At 31.6% G+C, this 17,946-nt stretch overlaps 1 protein-coding gene across 1 annotated transcript in view; it reads left to right on the top strand.

Annotated features, from left to right (window-relative positions):
* The window catches only part of LOC126746070 (Fanconi anemia group I protein), a 238,121-nt gene that overhangs the window by 47,423 nt on the left and 172,752 nt on the right, over positions 1 to 17,946 (top strand). The window lies entirely within an intron of this gene.

Here is a 17,946-nt window from a genome sequence, read left to right as displayed (position 1 = left end):
CTGGATGATGTTGAGTATCGTTTTTATTTAAGTTAAATAAGCATAACATATTTTATTGAAATTCGTGTGAGGGTACAAAACTGTTTAATTAACTATACACATGCAATTGGACTTATCTTGGTGACATAGGGTTAGTGGTTCGGTAAGAAAAATATTGACTAGGAGTTTATAGCACTTCTTATGTTATTGGCATCGTCTTCTAGTCTTTTTATTAATTAATGGGATGCTAACTATTGCAATTAAAAACTGTGTATTTATTTAGATAGATGTTTGTTTCAGGGATAAAAATGTTAATTTGGGTAGAAAGATGCTTTATTAAATTGATACTGCCATTGCCATTTCATTAAAATATGGTGGGTTTCAAATTTATATTTAGATTTAGTTATTTATGTTTATATATACTTCCTAGCTAAATGCCTGCGGCGTTGCTTGCGTGGAATTTGAAAATAAAAGAAAAGTTCTACTGAAGGACTTGCCTTCTTGAAGTATGTAAAAATATAATTTTTCAACGCTAATATAAGTTTAAAATTAAAGAATTTTCGTAGAAGTTTTCACCACTTCAGCGCGGAATTTTCGAAAATCTGTTGTTTTCATTAAAATGAAATTATATTGAAGTGTTGCAGTTTTTAGTTTTTTTACGAAAAGCAATGATTTTAAGGATAAAAAATTTGTTAAAATCTTAATGGGTGGTTTTAACCCTTAAAAAAAAAAAAACATAAGTAAAAAAATAAAATAAAAATGACGTGTTTCACTGTTTTTTAAAAAAGTACATAGTTTTGAAGCTATAATCTAAGGGGTGGTTTCAACCCTTTCCCGATGGAATTTCAAAAAATCGCTTCTTAGTGGACGCCTACATAACCATAGGAATGTTGTCCCCAAATTTCATATTTCTAGATTTTACCGTTTGGGCTGGACGTTGATTATCAGTCAGGACAAGTCTTTTTATATATAGAGATTACTCTTTGGAATCGGAAGGGTGTTTTATTAGATGTTTGTTTCAAGAAAGCAATATGGTTATGGGGGGAAATTGGTTCGTCAGGTTGCAAAGTCCATAATCTTATTTCTAAACGATGACTGTCTACGAGTTAGGTTATGGAATAGCTGTGAAGGCGTAAAAATGTATTTTTAAAAATTACTTCGAGATTGGAAGATTTAAAAATACTTTAAAAAAATACAATCTCAGCCAGCAGAGTTTTTAATTAAGTCAAAATATTCATAATTTCTTCAGTAGTAACGGGGAAAAAATAAAATGTGTTACACATAGATATATTCTGTAAATATGTTAAAGGGTTTATTGTAAATGTTGGAATAGTTTTAGCAAGAAAATCAACTCCAATTGAACAATAAAAAGAAATAATGATAAAACAAACTTGCGAATTGAGTGCAAACATCTCATTTTCTATTAGCTAATTCTAATAGCTATCCGTAGACTTGCTATTGATTTATCCTATTATTGACTGGACATTGACTAAAATTGTGCTTAATTTAAATTTTCTCAAAAAAAATTATTACGATTCAATATTATGTTTTATTCATATTTAGCGCATATATCGCCATACTTTTTTGAAGCACCCTGTATATTTCAAAATATTTTCCGGATATTCGCTATCATGTCCCAAAAAAATTTAGGAGGCTAGAGAATGTTAACCCTTTTTTTAGGTTTTATCGATATATATCGTTTATTAATAACATTATATTAACAAATAAAACTAATAGAAGGTATACAATGAGGTTACCTGATAATTACCATATTTAATTTTTTTTAAAAATTGAATAAATAATTCTAATATAAAATACCTACAGTATTGGACAAAATTAGGGCAACGCAAAAAAAAGTCGATGAACTTAACGACTGGTTCAGTCATTTAACTTCTAATATTACTCCTCCGACAAAAGAAACCTTCAATTTCTATAAATCTAATCAGAAGTTTCCACCATTATTTTCTTTTACACCAGTGGATGAAAATTTAGTATCAAATTTAATTATTAAACTTAAATCTAAGGCGTTTGGGCCTGATAATTTAAACACAACATTAATCATTCTTTTTTGTCCATTTATAATACCCTTTATTACCCATATTATAAATAGTTGTTTGTTAAACTCGTACTTTCCAAAATCTTGGAAATCTGCTTTTATTTTGCCACTTCCTAAAAAAAATAATCCCTTAAATTATGGCGAACTTAGATCAATTTCAATTTTACCAGCCCTTTCAAAAATCTTGGAAAAAGTAATGGAAAAACAAATTACCGCCTATGTTACTGATAAGAATATTATATTACAAAAACAGTCGGGATTTCGAAAGGGATTTAGCTGTGTTACCGCTCTTACTGACGTCACTGATGAGGTTGTTGCCAGTTTGGACAGGGGTGATGCAATGATTTTAATACAGCTTGATTACTCTAAAGCATTTGATATGCTAAATCACGAACTTTTGATTAATATTTTACATTATTTCGGTTTTAATACTACAGCTACTAAATTAATTTTATCTTTTTTAAGTGATAGAATACAACGAGTTTTAATTGGAGAAGATAAGTCTAGGGTGGCAATAGTAAGGTCTGGCGTTCCACAGGGTAGCATTCTGGGTCCTTTGTTGTATAACATTTTTACGTCGGCTTTTATGGATAAATTGCAATTCTGTAAATGCCATCTCTACGCCGACGACACACAATTATATTTGTCATTTAATGCTAGTAATATTGAAAGAGCTAATTTTTGTTTTAATGCTGACCTTGCTCTAGTAAATAGAGTCTCGACAGATCATTCTCTTAAATTGAATCCAGCCAAGAGCGTGGCAATGTTATTTTGTAGTGATAATGGCAGAAGGGCGGTTTTGGATCATGTCCAGCTAATTCTTAATGGAGAACTTATCCCGTTTCATGTCTCAACTAAAACTCTAGGCCTAATCATAGACGTCAAGCTAAAGTTCACAGATCACATTACAAGTTGTCTTAAGAAAGGATTTTCAATGCTAAAAAAACTTTACAAGCATAGATCTTATTTGTCAAAAGAAACAAAAAAAATTTTATGCGACTCATTAATTCTATCCCATTTTAATTATGCAGATACAGTATATGGACCATTTTTAGACTACGCCAACTCTGCAAGAATTCAAAAATTACAGAACTCGTGCATAAGGTTTATTTGTTGAATTAGACGTAGGGAAAGGGTATCACATAAATTAGTCGATCTTAAATGGCTTAATATGTTAAATCGCCGAGAGTTGCACTCCATATGTTTTTTTTATAAAATAATAAAATTTAAAGCACCACCATATCTCTATAATAAGCTCAGATACCGTACTGACGTTCACAATATAAATATTCGCAGACATGACCTTTTGTCTATACCTTTACATAAGAAAGAAATCTTTAAAAAGTCATTTTCTTACAATATTGTGTCCAAAATTAATAAATACAAAATTTGGGATTTTTCTAAATCTACATCGGCTTTTAAAAAATCAATAAAAATGGTTCTTTCATCTAAACAAAATAATATTTAATGCATTGAAATAATTTATGTTATTTCTTTTTAATACTGACATCTCTGGTAAATCAGTCGCCCTGGTTTTGCTCTCTTTTGTGTCGGGATTCCGTGTTTGGATCTGGCGCGCGTTTGGAAATATAAATTTTTATATGTATATTTTTCTCTACTATAAGAGTCTACAACAGAAATACAGTTAATATACCTATACCCCTCGTTCCTCCTTTCCTGCCTCCTATTAGTAAATAATAAGTAAGCTAGGATAATTGAGATTTCTTTTCTTTCCGGTTAGTTATGGATGTAGGGTATGCATGCTACTCGTACAGTTTATAATGCGGTTCGCGATTTTTTTTTTAAAATTATAAGTGTAATATTCAAGGTCTTAACAGCTCCTTCTTCTGAGGGTAGCTGAAACATGACCTTTATTTCCTCTTTACAGTTACATGCTGAATTAATATACACTGATGGATTTCTTTTTCTTTGTATTTATATTGTAAACTTATTTATATCTCTGAGTGAGCATATGTAATATCTTATGAGGAAATATAAACTGTCTATTATTATTATTATTATTATTATTATTAAGTAACATGTTATAGTTTCTATGTTTTAAATTAATTGGTAAATAAAGTTGAAACACAAGTAAAATATAAAATTTACATTTAATTTCTAATACAATCCTATTTATATTATTAAAATAACTAAAATAAAGATTTTTCATCACGATCACAAAATTAGAGCAACTCAATATTTTTTCGCCAGATTTACTATTACGTCTTCATCTCTGAAATTCCACGCTAAACGGACTTCTTTAAACAAATGATGTGCATTATATATTTGTGATCGACGAACACGTTTTTTCACTATTTTCCATAGTTTTTCTATATGATTTAGGTCTGCCGATTGCGGTGGACACTTTAAAACATTAATTTTTTGTTTAGTAAACTACTCTTTTACAATGTTAGCGGAGTGTTTTGGGTCGTTGTCATGTTGGAAGGTGAATTTTAGAGGCATTTCCCATTCCGCATAAGGCAGCATTATGTTTTGCAATGTATGTGAATATATTCGAACCTCTTTATTATGCCCATAATTCTGTAAATACGACCTATTCCATAAGCCCAAAAGCAGCCCCATACCACGATATTGCCGTCACCCTGTTTTACAGTTGTAGCAACGTACTTTGAGTTAAGCCTTTTTCTTGCACGACATCTTACAAATTGTCTTTTGTCACTTACAAATATAAGAAATTTAGCTTCATCAGAAAAAAAGTACCTTTTTCCAATCTTGGGTGATCCGGTTTTGATGAAACCAAGCAAATAACATTCTTGCGTTCATATTTTTCTTAAGAGTTTTTTGGCTGGTTTTCTCGCTGGTAATCCGAAATCGACTAAACGACGTGACGTTGAATAGTCCTAGAAGACACGTATACGTCACCAACTGCGACTAAAATCTGGGTCGAAGAGATTCCTGGATAATTTATACTAAGTTGTTTAATGCGTCTGTCCAAGTTTTTTGTGGTTTTTCTTGGTCGATCCCCACGCTTAAGGGTACAAACATAGTGGAACGACGAGGCTAGAGGCACAGCGACGAGGTAAGCGACGATATAAGCGACGTGGCAGGAGGCATACACATAGTAAGGAGACAGAAGTCGCGATTAATTGCGACTCTTCAAATTCAATTTAGTCAAAACAATGTTTTCCGACAGTGAATATGAAATTTTATTTGACAATGCCGCGCTTCGTGGACTTATTGTAATGGGAGGTTTAAACAGAACTTGCTCTGTACATCCCATTAATAAATCGCGCAAACGATTTGGGCAGTATCATACACTATTTTTTGAACTCAAGCTGCTCAAGCAGCATCCAGACCGATTTTTCGAGTACTTAAGAATGGATATTGCTACTTTTAACTATATTTTAGAAAAAGTGTCTCCATGTCTACAAATGAATTGGACAAACTACAATAAGCAACCCATTGGACCGGAAGAGAGGTTGGTTATTACTTTAAGGTAAGTTGAATGTATATTTTTGTACAAAAAACATAATATTTATTAAGTATTACAACTAAACAGGTCAATTAACATAACATCTTAAACACTGGAAAAAATGAACAAAAATAAACTAAGTAGAAATATTCTTTTCGGTAAAAACATAAAACGAAAGATTCAGTAGGAGTTGGCGTTCTGATTGATCGGATAATCGAAAGGTTCGATTCCTTGATTCTGATTCATTTAATTAGTATAGTCATAAGCATATCTCTGAACCAGATCTTGAACGCCATTTCTAAAATGCAAAATGTTGTTATCCGTAATTTTTCTCACGTGTGGTAGTAGACTTTTATAAAATGACAGATGATCATCTTCTTTGGTTTCATTTATGTTTGCCCTCTTTGTTCTAATGAACTCCAATTTCTGTTCCTCGATGGCCAATAAAGCGTCAACATTATTTTTTCTTTTACGGAGTCGGCCCTTTAAAACTGTTCGAGGTTCAGCAAAATGACTTGACGTGCCTGTAGATGAATCCTCAGTGGTTTCGGAAGCAACAGAAGCAGGTGTCAATGGCTCGACATTCACGGGATCTTGTACATCGTCTATTGTTTCCGTCTCAACTCTATCGTCATCAGAATTCACATCAGATTGCACGTCCGTAGCAAGCGATTCATCCAAAGAATCTACCAAATTTCCCGTTGCTTGTCGAGGCCTAAATTGATCCTTTAAGAATAACAAACTTTTAAAATAGGGCCAGTGGGATTTAATTGCAATGTCCCCTGGATCACCAGACCGTGGAATGGGAAGTTTTTTCAGTTCTCTTCGGAAATAATCTCTTAAATTTTTCCATTTAGTTTGGGCCACCTTCACTGCAAAAAAATGGATTTCAGTTACGAATAAGTTATTTTTTACATTGATTTTTGTTTCAGAAGTGGTTCATTCTAGCATTAGTGTTAAAATAAAATAGAACACAGCCTAATCACTGACACTAACTAAAATTTTATTATTTTTTATTGCAGATATTGTGCTACAGGGGAATCTTTCAAAAGCCTATCATTCACTTTTCGCATGGGAGCTACAACAGTTGGATCAATTGTTAAAGAAACTGTTAACGCGGTATGGAATATATTACAGCCAATACACTTGCCAGTTCCAACACAGGATGATTTCATTAAAATCAGTGAAGATTACATGAAAATCTGGAATTTTCCCAATTGCTTAGGTGCATTGGATGGCAAGCACGTAAAAATTAAATGTCCCAGTCATTCAGGAAGCATGTTCTTTAATTATAAAAAAATCTTCTCGATCGTTCTTCAAGCAGTCTGTGATGCAAATTATCGCTTTACTGTAATAGAGGTGGGAGGATATGGACGACAATCCGATGGGGGTACTTTTCAAAGTTCGGCTTTCTCTAAATTACTTTCAAAGAAAAATTAAATGTACCAACTGAACAGTCTCTACCACATACGCAAATTCGAATGCCATTTGTTTTCATAGCCGATGAAGCATATCCACTACAAGAAAACTTGCTTAAACCCTATAGTAGACCAACTCTGAATCCTGAAAGGCAGTACTTTAACCAGCGATTATCTAGAGCTAGGAAGACGATTGAATGTTCATTTGGTATAATATATGCAAAATGGAGAATATTATCGAAAGCCATAGAAACAAACGAACAACTCGCCGACATTACAATTAAGGCAATTTGTCTTTTACATAATATTATCATGGATAAAGAGGGTTTCGAAAGGCATTTAAAATTGGTCACAGAAAGTCCTGCAAATAATAATTTTACAAGACCCAATTGGAATGCAAGAGGTCGGGTTCCCAATCAAGCAATTTTTATTCGTGACACATTTAAAGATTACCTAAATAATTTCCCTATTCAATATGAGTGACTCTGTATATAAAATAAAGGTATGTACTTAAAATTTACTTGCCTGTTATTCCACATTCTGTAGCTACTTGTGACCAAAGCTCATCTAATACATAACGGTTTCTATGATCTGGATGAGAAGCATTCCATAATGCACGCCTGTTGAACACGCAGGTTATTATGTTTACTTGCTCAGCCATTGCGTATATGCTGTACCAACAAACAACCTTTTCTAAACCAAAACATGCAAAAACCAATCAAAACCGTCCCGTATCAACGCGATAATAAATGCAAATTTTATCTCGACGCGCACCGCGTCGCTTTTCTCGTCGCCTAGTACCGCGTCGATCTCTTTACTATGTTTGGCTTCATTACAATACACGATGAAATAAAAGCCGCGTCGCTTACCTCGTCGCTGTGCCTCTAGCCTCGTCGTTCCACTATGTTTGTACCCTAAGGGTCGTAACCGAGGTAGGGTTCGGTAATTTTTAATAGTTTTTGATACAACTTCTTTTCGAATTACAAATGTAGTTTATATCTACTTGCTTTTTTCCCAGATAAATAGGCATCAATAATTTTTTGTTTTAGGTCCAGCGAATAATGGACACTATGCGGCATATTTTAAATAAAAACCTCACAACTCCACAGTTTCTCATACACTACTAAAACCAGTTTGTCTTTAAGTTGCTCTAATTTTATCGCAGTTGTTTTTATGATCCGTTTTTATCTCGTTATTGAAGTATAAGAAAAACTGTACAGTAAACAGACAATACTCTCGCCTGGCAAACAAACATATTTTATAGGGAATTCAATGTAAACAATTGATGCAAATGTTTTAAAAGTTGCTTAACAATAGTACACCTAACTTTATTGGGGACTCCCTATAAAAATAAACCAAAATAAATATATTAAATACCATAAAATCATACAATGCAGGCAAATATTTCTACGCCAATTAAAAATTAACTTGACGGACCCCAGTTAAAAGGTCTTAATTAGAGATTTTATTATTTGAGATCTTAGTGTTTTTTTAGCATTACGAGTTTCTGGGCTTTAAGTGTGGTTTTTTCTCGGACGTTTTTTAGCGTCCTCAGTAGATTCTTCCCTGGTCTTCTGATTTTCCAAGACAGAAGGTATGAGTTCTTCTTCCGACTCTGATTCACTTTCCACCTGCAAAGTGTCCAGTTCCCAAAGTTCGAAGCTCACTTGCATTCGAACACGAAATTGATTTATGCAAGTAGGAAGTAAACTCAATTTTTATGGGTAAGTTATCCGAGTTGGAATTGGTAAAATATAAATTCTTAATGTGTGATGAATCTACTGTGGTATTTAAGAGTGAGTTAATTTTACTTTCCAATACAAAATTTTCTTTCTCGGTAATACTCCGAATAGTCCGAAAACCACAACGTTATTTTGTCTAGGTTTAAGCTCTAACTTATCGATGTTCTCTTGCAGTCTAGCTACTTTTAATCCTGACTCACTCACCTTATTTGATACTGCCTCAATTTGTGTTTTTAATTCTCTCCTAATTTTTCCCGTTTGGTCCAAATTTGCAGCTTTAATAAGACTGCAAAGTTCATCGGTAGTAATATCTTTTACAGTCTTATTACATCCTGCCATAGTCGACAATTTAGTTAACCTGTGACCTTCTCTGATTAGAACACCTATTTAGTGATTGGATCATAATTAGTTATCTTAATTGATTTGTGAGGCCTCGGAGCCTAAAATTTTGAAGGATGGTAGTTTCAACCAACTCGCCAAATTTCACTATTTTTTGTTGACTTTTACTGCATACGGGAGGCAAATAAACGTGGCCTTCACCGTCATGTTGTAGATAGTTTAGTTCACAAGGTGGATGTGGTTTTACAGGCAATGTGTTGGCAATGTTCTGGCAAAGGTTTTCTTCAGACATTATCTCTGGCATAAGTTGTTGATTTTAGCGTACATTTAGGACAAGGTAATATTTTTAATAATAATATTTTCTAGAAATTTAAGATATTTTCAATGTTTGCTTTATAGGAAACTTTACCAAAAGTTATATGTTTTGAAGTTCCTTGTAAAAATATAGTTACATGGGTTAATTAGATTTTTAGCAAAAAGATCTGTTTGTTTTCCATTTCTTGTTTGCTAGTATTGTTAAATGCTTCCTAAAGGTATACTACGATTTTTTGTTAAATTTTGTGAAATTTGTTGTGTGGAATTCATAATTATGAAATGTTTTATTTTATTTAATAAAAAGTTTTGAAGATATTTTTGCTTTGAAGAGATATAAGGATATAGCAGCATCATATTTCCGTGTTCTTGGTCTAAATTACCACTTAAACTTTTAATATTAGAATCGACGCCACTTATCAATCCTTGTTTTATAAGATTTTAAATAAACGCGGATTTATTTGAAGAAGTTGAGATTTAATTTTATCTTCTGCTGACTAGTTTATATCAGCTAAAGCTTTCATAATTACTAAATCTAAATCAAATCAAAATACTTTTATTTGCCTAAATAAACACAAAAAATAAATATATACGCATAAGTATATTAAGCAACCAAAGAGATGTTCATGAGACAAATTAGGAAGACATTATAAAACCGATACACAGACACGAACAAGACTGGGAAGTCATCAATGTTGGCGTACCTGTGTGATGCCACCCTTCTAAACGCTAAAAACAATACCTATTTTATTTGCAAAAAAAAAAAAAAACAAAAATATTGACTGTGAAGTGCAAAGTACAGAGAAAGAAAATCGGGGACAAAAAGCCAAACTAACTTTAAGATATATTATTTTGAAATAAAAATTTAATAGGCCGCAGGCAGTTGTCGAAATTCTCCGATCTGAAGAAGTCAAACGTAATCATGAATTTCTAAAAATAATAAAACAGGTCTTTGAAAAAAGGTATTTATTAAAAAAAAGAAAATTAAAAAAATATATATGTTAATATAAATATATATGTATATTTTTGAAATATATATACATATTTGTACTTACACTTTAACAAAATTTATGCACCGCCCCTCTCATTAAAAACCAATTCTTTCTTAATACCCTTCGTAAGTTTGTTTAAGGTAAAATTTTTAATTTCGTCTGGTATTTCAATCCACAATTTAAGCCCTATAAAACTAATGTTTTTTTAAAAATTTGATGTTCTATGTTGTGGTATAAAAACTTTATTGACACCGTGTATTGTGAATGTGTTGATTTTGGTAAAATAATCTGTGTAGCTATGTCGGTTGACCTGTATTAATGTTATACTCGTATATAAAAGTCGTTAAGTGATGTTTTCGTCTGTAGTTCATATTCGGGAAAAAATTAATAAATCTGTGAATCGTCTTGATCTGTTGTAGCTAACAATATTGTATATTAGCACGCATATCTGCGACATAAATCGAAAAAAATAGTGGGCCCAAAATAGAACCTCATGGTACCTGACCTGAGACAAAGTTAAATAACTTGATTTCAATACGTAAAAATTATTTTTATTTTCAGTATTATTTTTATAAACTGCAAGCAACACAATGAGAGCGATTTTTAAGATAAGATGAAAAAAAGTGCATGGAATTTATTGACAGGCCAAAATATTTCAATTTTGCCAAAAGCATTTTATGACTAATGGTATCAAAAGCCCTACTAAAGTTTAACAGACCCAAACATGTAACATTTTTATTTTCTGCATCCTTACGAACATCATTTATCAAACTCACGAGACTAGCAACTATATTTTTTTCTAAAACCTGTTTGACATTCTGTAATGTGCGCTGAGATACAAAATGAGAATATGATACGAGAAAGAAGATGAAGAATGAAGATGAGAGAGATAATATGCTAATTGGTCTCAAATCAGTAAAACTACTGGAATGTGGGGTGTCTATTGTACTTTCTGGGGTTCGTTAAATTTAATATTTTAATGCACCATTTTACATTTTAATGCACCATTGTGGTTGTGCGGTTGTATCATGTGGACAGACTAATTGAATATTTTGTAGTATTTTAATTTTTGACTTTTTTCGGGCGTGGCAAAAAACTGCTTTTTTCGCGAAAACAGTCGGTGCAGCAGTTTGTGGAAAACTGACTAAGCCGAATTTTCTGAAACTCACTGACGTCAAAGCCCTTCATGGGAAGCAGTGCAGAAAGGGCGCTTTTTAAAAAAAACCTATTGAAAGTGGGATTTTTCTGTGAATGAAATTTGAACTTTTTGCGCGGTACCTCGCGGACTTAAACATTTGTGGGGCCTTAACGGTGACCTTCATGATGATGCGAATAAAACAGCCCTTTTCTACGTGAATGTAGCTATCTTTTTTGTTAAAACAATTTTTTTCAAAAAGCAACTGCTTCCGAGATAAACGAGCTCAAACGTAAATTTTTTTTTTTCGAAAAAAAAAAGTGAATTTTTCTAGAAATGATTTTTTTTTTACTAAAAAAAATTTTTTTTGTTTTTTTTTTGTTTACGCTGTTTGAAAGCCTAATCCTTTAGGATTAAATAGAGGTATTAGTCATGTCGCTAGGTATTATACAGGGTAAGCTGTGTTAACAAATATAAACCCCTTTTTGAGCCTTTTTTTGATCGATTTTTTCTATTTTTCTTAATAACTCTTTAATGGCGGCACCTAGAGATTTTAAACTTTTAGCGTTTTAAGAACTTTTTAAAAGCTATTTTTCGACATAGTCTACAGTCCTCTACGTAAAGCAGTTTTTGCTCTACACCTTTTTTTAACTTTGACGCTTTATACCGGCATACCTATGACACCTACGAAAACCATTTTTTTTCTGAAATCACCGGACACTATCTGGCTATAATCCACTAAAAACCGTTTTTCTTCAAATGTTACCGTTTTTCCGCAACGCGCTGTTATTTAAGAAAAACTCCAAAAAATAAGCCGTTCTAATCAACCAGTCATACCGTCGACACCACGGGAGCCAACGCATGGTACAATATAGTTAGCGGTCCAGCACCCAATTTTAAAGCATACGGACGACGTCACTATCGAGTCGCACATGGCCAGATGACGTAATCGCGGGGTTTTCGGTATCGTGGCACAGATTACCTAAACGTTAAACCTAAACGTAAAGTTTAGGTAATCTGTGATCGTGGCGGCAAATTCGGCCCGTTTGCTTTACGAGTTAGAGTAGGAAAAGCGGTTTGAGAAAAGGATGGAGGATGTCTGGCAACAATAATTATTATAAACGCGTCGTGTTCGTCTCGTGACGTCATGAGTTATTTTATTAATGAATTATTAGTATTATGGGGACAATTTTATGCGGCTTCTTGATAAATTACTAGGATAAATAAAATGAATATAAATATTAATAAATATATATTTGAAATATACAGAGGGTATTGATATTATGGAACATTTATGAGGATAATAATAGGATATAGTTTTAAGGTTGAGGGCATAAATAAGGAAAATATTGTTTATAATAATAGTCATATTAATCTACAGGGTGTTTTAAGGTTTAAGAACATTTACAAGAAAGATAATATTTATAATAATAGTAAAAGCAGCATAAAGGTTAGGACAAGGTATAAATAAATACCTGGAAGAAAATAATAGTAATAATAGTTTTATTTTAGTTAGGGTTCTTTTAGTGGGGGTTGCTAAATTGGTAATAAATTTATAATTAATAGTTTATCAATTTAGAAAAAAAAGACATTGATGCGGTGTCAAAAAAAGGTGTATTTTTTGTATTATTTTACTATAGGTATTACTGATATCATGGCTTTTATAGCTTCAATTCAATAAGTTGATAAATTTTTTTATTCGTTTTTTTTCCTTACATTTTTTTTTATTTTATTATAATTGCCTTTTAAACTAAAAATTAAAAAAAAACAAGAAACAAACCACTTTTCCCTATCCTAATACATTGCTTCTTATGGGACCTGATTTTTCTCTTTAGATTGTGACAGTCGTATGAATCTTGGAAAAATTTGTCATAAAGCTTTTTTACTAGTTTTTAAATGGTCTTTAACCAGAAAAAAGAAATTTTGAATTCGGAGCATATTTTGAAAAAATGGTCATTTTGACCCCGGATTTTGTTCGAAAATTGCAAAGAGATAGGGTTTCTGTTCATTTTAGAGTCAAATTGGTAATAACCTTTTTTAAAGGTACTCTGAAGTAGTGCAAGATAGAAAAATAAAAAATTGACATTTTTCCATAGGGCTCTTGATAATTCGTTATTTATGTTTTACAGTTTTTTTCAATTTTCTCCGATTCTATAATAGCTAGAACCAATTCGTTTTGACAGGCGAATACCTCTTAATATACCCAAGAACTTTTATTTAATACAAAAAGTTGTCAGAGTTATAGTTTATTTATAAAAAAATAAAAACCATTTATTCGAAAATTTTCGTGGGTTTTTCGATTTTTGACCAAAAAAAAATTATTTTTTTATTGGGCTTTTTTACTGGAAATTGTTAGTTTAGGGCGTACTTTAAAATTTGCCAATAATCATTTTAGGAAAAAAAAATGGTACGGTGGGAAAAAAAACAGTTTTCTTTTGTTTTTCCCGCATTTTTACTTATATCTCGGCTTCTATAGTTTCGATTCATTTCGTTTTTGGTTTCTTTTATTCCTTATTCTCCTCATGTCAATTCTTTTTATATCTTATTACTATAAGTTTTCAAAAATAAATTTGAAAAATAACAAAAATCGACATAAAAACACGGTTGTCTTATTCCAATACCCTAATAAATGGGACCCTCTTTTTCCTTTATCTTGTGGTACGTATAAATCGTGGAAAATTTATTTATTAAACTTTTTTACTTAATTTTGAATGGCATTTAAGGTAAAAAAATAAATTTTGAATTTGGAGCATAATTTAAAAACGTAAATGAAATTATCTGCATACTATGGTGAATACTCCATAACGTTCGCCAGTACAACAGTGTATTATAATTGAGGACTCTGTTTTAGCGTATTTACCCTAGATGGCGTATTATAATAATATAAGAAGGTATCATTGAATATTGGTTATATTTACACGAGTTACTTGAGAGCGGAGCGTATTGTAACACATCATGGTTCTCTGAAGCATGATACCCAGAAATAAGTAAGTAATATTTCAATGAAATTTATTTCTAATTATAATAGATAATGAGACCTTCCCTTTTCTCTCGATATTTACTATAGATGTTAATTTTTACGAAGTACTAAAAAAAAAAAAAAGTTCGGTAGAGCACCATGCCGAGACTAAGGTTTGAACTCAGAGCCTTGTGAGGATACGGCAGGTCTCTTCCCCACTGCGTGTTTAGGGCACTCCTTGGATAATTGTGGAGATTTCTTTTTTTTGTAGTACTGTCCAAAATTTTGAAAATTTCTACTGATCCCCACGGACCAAAGTAGACGCGAAGCGTCTACTTGTTTATAATTGATTGATGATTGTTCTTGTTTCTTGTAGATAATATTTGAGATAGATAATTTTTTGATATATTGAGATAGATAATACTGACAATCTAGATGGGACTGGACCAGGAGCTACAGGTATTTTGACTTATTGCCTGCTCAAGCATTTTTAAAATATGCTCTTTTACTTGAGTTTCATGGATTTGAGCGTAACGATGATAACTTTTTGTGTAGATGTGTGTTATGTGATCGGTGTATGTTAAAAGTATTTGTTCCTAGTAGAATTGTCCCTATTCGTAGCAAAGATTTCAAATTGCTTATTTTTCTTTACTTTAAATTTGTTGTAGGTCGAAAATTGGTTTTAATAAATTATCTTGTTTTTACGTAGGCGATTTTAGGAGATTAAGCATTTCATCCGTTTCCATTTTTTCTACAAAGTTTATATCAATTGTATTCAAAGGTATAAGGTTAAAGTACTTGGAACGTCATTAGAGTTTGTTAGGATTGTGATGTTTTGAGCGTGGTAATAGTAACAACTGCTTTTGGAATTTCTAAATTATTTTTAAATTAAGCTTCCTATGCCATTTTATATGTGAACCGGTACTTTAGTTACTTGTTGCTTTCTAGCAACCCTAAAACTTTCGAAAATAAACACGAAAAATAGCTAAACGGAAGAAAAACTAACATTAAACAAAATTTAGTTAGCAATGACGAGCCAGGTACAAGCCGAGGTAGACCACAGTTTTTCAAGATGCATCCTATAAAACGAAAATACATCATATAGAAAATAATATTTATATAATATTTTGCGATGTACAAGTAACGCCTTGCATACAGATTGTCCGAGATACCGTACACTCATCAAAGTAAAAAATGAATATTTATAGTCCAGTTCAGAGATCTTTGATGTGCCGCGAATAGTCCGTGTGCCGGTGTTGCTTGTATTGTCACATGACATGCATGTTTAAATCCCAAAACTTTATGCGGAAAGAGTCATAAAGTAATATTCTAAGCGATATTTAATCATTCCATTAAATAAGTAAATGTTTTAAACATTTTTTTAAGAATTTATACAATATTTGATTCGTTAAATTTGACTACATGCTCCCACGTACTATTTTGTTAGACTTCTGACTTCAGTCAAAGTTTACTGAATAAAATACTGAGTATTTTATTCAGTAAACTTTGCTTCAGTCAGAGCCACTCAAGCTTAAAAAGTTGCACAGGTCCGGCCTTAAAATTTATTTGTATTTAAAACTTTATTATTCGGGATTGGGTTTAGTTTTATTTATTTAGAAATTCAGGATAGTTGATAGCAAGATAATATTTAATTTAAAGATGAGATTTAAGTATGTAAAATCAGTTTAACCTAAAATTTTAATTTAATAAGTTCAGTTTTTAGCGCCATCAGTGGGGTGTTTATAATAAGTGATGAGAAAATAGGTGGTACAAATTACTTTATTCTGTGGATTAAGGCATTAAAGATTTACTTTTTGACACAAAAGGGTAAAATGTTTTGGTTTGTCTTTAAATTTAATATATTTCCTTTTTTTGGGTATTGAGATTTATTTTTATTTGGTGATTATTATTGACGGGGATTTTGGCTGCCACATTCATTAAAAAAAACTTTTACATTAAAATCATCTAGCTGTTTATATCTTAAGTGTGTAAAAGATAAAAGTTTTACTTATAAAAAAAACACACTTTGCATCCTGAATGTAATATTTATTAATTTGTTTGCCTTTTTATTTGTTTTGCCATATTTAGTTATTGTGCATAATAGGAGAGATTAGTTGAAAATTAACAAAAATAAATGCTTATACTAAAATCTAAAAATCTTATATAAAATCTTAAAATTACAGTGAGGATACTAAATACTTTTATAAATGTAACCACATTTGAATCTGGCCCAAAGAGTTACAACAGATACAATTTTCTAAACACTGTTTTTTTACTTTTTTTTAGCAGTTTCTTCCATTAAGGAAGGAACCAGTTTCTTTGTTGCCGCTATGAATTCCAACTTCATCTCGCACAGTCGCACTGAAGCATATGGATACTAAAACAGATTTAAAAAATGTACGCGAGTAGCAGAAATAATTTTTAAATTTAATTAATCATAACTTTACACTAATTTTTTTTTTAATAATTTCAACTCAGATGTAAAATAGCCTTTTTTCATCCAGTGAATTATGAAAGAAGAAGTCTTGCCTCTCTGGGACAAAACAAGTGTGGCAGTAACTGTAAAATAATAATTAAACTAGTTTAATTAATAAAAAAGGGTTTCTTAATATGGCAAAATAGGGACTTTTTCCCAGATAACGCTGGAAGAAGCAGTCTTTATTGTATCGCTGAAGGACAAACAGAGGCAGTAAGCTGTAAAAAAAAATTTAAACTTGTTTAATTAATAAAAAAAGGGTTTTCTTACCATATGCAACAATAACTAGTTTAGCCACAGATCTTCAATTTCTGCATCAGATTCATCATTATCTCAATTTATAATGAAACGGTCCCCTCCATTCAAAATAATCTGATGCAAATTACGATATTCCTCTTCATATCTTATAATTTTTTCCTCATACTTTCTCCACTCTTCCTCTCCTAAATTCATAACTTCCTCCTTAATCAAATTTATAACTTTTTTATCAAATTTGGGATACTTATTTTTCCTGCGAATTCTCCTTTTTAGTTGCCTCAAATCAACTCGATAGGATTAAATACACAATAATATGGAGGAAGTCTGAGGACAGTATGACCATACTTTTTAGCTATGTTATCTACTACATACTGCTTTTTCCATGATTTGGTATTTACAACTTCCAATAATTATTTCTTTGTATAAGATTCATGAAAATAGAGATCATGTTTTAATAAAATTGTCTCAATTTCCAATGTATGTGAAGATGTGTTTGGAATTTTTTCAAAAAGCCTTGAATGGTATTTTAATTATTATTAAAATTATCCATTATCCATAACAATCACATTGTTTTCCTTTAGATTTGGAATTAACGTTTTCTCAAACCAGGTTTCAAATATATCTGCATGCATGTTTCTATGAGAGTCCATATTGCACTCTTCTATTTTTTTGCCACACAATTTCAGTCCATCTTTCACCCAACCTTCTTTTAAACCACAATAAATAATGATCATCCGAGATCCCCTGTTTGGTGGAACATCTTTTAGGACACATTTGTTAGAACTATCAGTTCAACCCTTTTTTGCCGTGTCATGTGTATCATACCAGGTTTCATCTAAATAATATA

Source organism: Anthonomus grandis, chromosome 17, assembly GCF_022605725.1.
Source record: "Anthonomus grandis grandis chromosome 17, icAntGran1.3, whole genome shotgun sequence".
NCBI classification, from domain to species: domain Eukaryota; kingdom Metazoa; phylum Arthropoda; class Insecta; order Coleoptera; family Curculionidae; genus Anthonomus; species Anthonomus grandis.
Note: the sequence above shows the minus strand (reverse complement) of the source record. Positions and strands in the feature narration are given on the sequence as shown.